This window comes from Cebus imitator, unplaced genomic scaffold (assembly GCF_001604975.1).
Source record: "Cebus imitator isolate Cc_AM_T3 unplaced genomic scaffold, Cebus_imitator-1.0 Scaffold14, whole genome shotgun sequence".
NCBI classification, from domain to species: Eukaryota; Metazoa; Chordata; class Mammalia; order Primates; family Cebidae; genus Cebus; species Cebus imitator.
Window position 1 is genome coordinate 11,770,464 of NW_016107329.1, and position 3,297 is coordinate 11,773,760.

Consider the following 3,297-nt stretch of genomic DNA (forward strand, 5'->3'; position numbering starts at 1 on the left):
TGGAGTCTTGCTCTGTCACCCAGGCTGGAGTGCAGTGGCATGATCTTGGCTCACTGCAGCCTCCACCTCCTGGGTTCAAGTGAGTCGCATGTCTCAGACTCCTGAGTAGCTGGGACTACAGGTGCCCACCACCATGCCCAGCTAATTTTTGTATTTTTAGTAGAGACGGGGTTTCACCATGTTGGCCAGGCTGGTCTTGAACTCCTGAGCTCAAGCAATCCTTCCACCTTGGCTTCTCAAAGTGCTGGGACTACAACGCGCACCATCATATCCAGCTAACTGTTTTCTTATTTTTTTGTAGAAATGGGGGTCTCACTATGTTGCTCAGGCTAATTTTGAACTCCTGGGCTCAAGGGATTCTCTCACCTCGGCCCCCCAAAGTGCTGGGATTATAGGTGTGAGCCACGGTGCCTGGCCAGGATTTTTGCAGGAATCGTGTTCAAGCTGTATATCAATTTGGGGAGAATTGACATCTTTACTATGTTGAGTCTTCCATTTTGTGAACACCTGGATGTTATCTACATTTATGTAGATCTTCATTGATTTCTTTCATTGACACTATATAATTTTTAGCATATAAATCCTGTGCATATTTTGTTAGATTTATACTTAAGCATTTCTCTTTTTTTGACTGATTGTAAATGGTATTGGATTTTTAGTGTTTACATGGTCATTGCCAGTATATAAAAATACAATCGACTTGGTTTACCAAGATAATTGGCTTGTCTTGTATTCTATGACCTTGCTTAATTTATTTATTATTTCTAGGTTTTTTTCTCCTTGATTCCTTGGAATTTTCTATGTAGACAATCATGTCATCTGTGAATAGGGACAGTTTTATTCATCCTTTCCAGTAAGTATACCTTTTATTTCCTTTTCTTGCCTTATTGCACTGATTAGAACTTCCAGCACTATGTTGGATAAGAGTGGTGAGGGCAGACATCCTTGTTCTGTTCTTGATCGTAGGAGGAAAGAATTTCATCTTTCACTGATAAGTATGATGTTAGCTGGGATTACAGGTGCCTGCCACTGTAACATTTTTGTAGATGTTATTTATCTAGTTGAGGTCTTTCCTCTCTATTCCTATTTTTATGAGAGTTTTTGACATGAATGGGTATTGAATGTTGTCAATGTTTTTCTGTATTGATATGCTAATATGATTTTTCTTCTATAACCTATTAAAATAATAGATTACAGTGATTGATTTTTTTTTTTTTGGGACAGAGTTTCACTCTTGTTGCCCAGGGTGGAGTGCAATGGTGCAACTCTGCTCACCACAACCTCTGCCTCCCGGTTTCAAGCGATTCTCCTGCCTCAGCCTCCCGAATAGCAGAGATTACAGGCATGTACCACCATGCCCAGCTAATTTTGTATTTTTAGTAGAGACTGACCAACATGGTTTCTCCATGTTGGTCAGGCTGGTCTCGAACTCCCGACTTCAGGTGATCTGCCCACCTCAGCCTCCCAAAGTGCTGGGATTGCAGGCGTGAGCCACCACGCCTAGTGATTGATTTTTAAGTATTGAGCTAGTCTTGCATTTCTGAAATTAACCCCATTTGGTCATAGTTTTTCATTATTTTTATATGTTGAGGAATTCTTTTGCTAATTTAAAAAAGGATTTAAAAATCTACATTCATGAGAGGTATTGGTCTGCAGATTTCTTTTTTTGGTACTGTTTTGTTTAGTTTTAGTATCAGGTTAAGTACTAACTTTACAAGAAGAGAAGGGAAGTGTTCTCTCTTCTATTTTTTGGAAAGAGATGTGTAAAATCAGTAATAATTCTTCTTTAAACGTTTGGTAGCATTCTCCAGTGAAACCATCAGGGCCAAGAGATCACTTTCTTGGGAGTTTTAAAATTAAAAAATAATTTTTCTTAATAGGACTAATCAAATTATGTATTCCATATTGAGTGAATTTTGGTATCTTGTATTTTTTGAGGAACTGGTCCATTTCTTCTGAGTAGTCAGATTTATGTGTATAGAGTTATTTGTAGCATTCCATTTTTATTGTTTGGTGTTTGGAGGATCTATTGTGATATTCCCTGCTTTACTGGTAATTTGTGTTTTCTCTTTTGTTCTTTGTCAGTCTTGCTAGAGATTTGTCAATTTTATCGATCTTTTCAAAGAACTAGCATACTGTCTTATTGATTTTCCCCATTGATTTTCTGTTTGAAATTTCATTAATTTATGCTATTTATAATATCCTTCCTTCTGCTTGCTTTTGGTTTAGTTCTTCTTTTGCTAGGTTCTTGAGGTGAGAGCTTGGGTAATTGATTTCAGACTTTTTCTCTTTTTATAATGTGTGAACTTAGCTTCCTTCTCAGTACCACTTTAACTGGTTCTTTCTGAGATGGGTGAGTCTTGCTCTGTCACCCAGGCTGGAATGCAGTGGCGTCATCTCGGCTCACTGCAACCTCCGCCTCCCAGGTTCAAGCACTTCTCTGCCTCAGCCTCCTGAGTAGCTGAAATTACAGGCACTCACCACCAAGCACGACTAATTTGTTGTATTTTTCGTAGAGATGGGGTTTCACTATCTTGGCCAGGCTGGTCTTGAACTCCTGACCTTGTGACCCACCTGCCTTGGGCTCCCAAAGTGTTGGGATTACAGGCATTAGCCACAGCACCTGGCCGATATATTTAGTTTTTATTATCCTTCAGTTCAATGTTCTTTTTGGTTTTCCTTGAGACTTTTTGGCCCATGGATTATTTACAAGTGAGTTGTTATCTTCCAAGTGTTTGTAGGTTTTCCTGTTGTCTATTAATAATTTCTACTTTGATTCTGATATGGTTTGGGTCTGCATCCCTGCCCAAATCTCATGTTGAATTGTAATCTCCTATGTTGGAGACGGACCTGTGGGAGGTGATTGGATCATGGGGACAGATTTCTCATGAGTGGTTTAATACCATCCCCTTGGTACTATTCTGGAGATTGTGAGTTCTTGCGAGATCTAGTTGTTCAAAATTGTGTGACACCTCTCCCCATCTCTCTCTTCCTCCTGCTTCCTCCATGATTGGAAGTGTCCTGAGGTCTCCCCAAAAAGCAGAATCTGTTATGTTTCCTGTACAGCCAGCAGAACCATGAGCCAATTAAACCTCTTTTCTCTTTTGTTTATAGATTACCCAGTCTCAGGTCTTTCTTTCTCTTTCTTTCTTTCCTTCTTTCTTTCTTTCTCTTTCCTTCTTTCTTTCTTTCCCTTTCTTTCTTTCTTTCTTTCTTTCTTTCTTTCTTTCTTTCTTTCTTTCTTTCTTTCTTTCTTTCTTTCTTCTTTCTTTCTTTCTTCTCTTTCTTTCTTTCTTT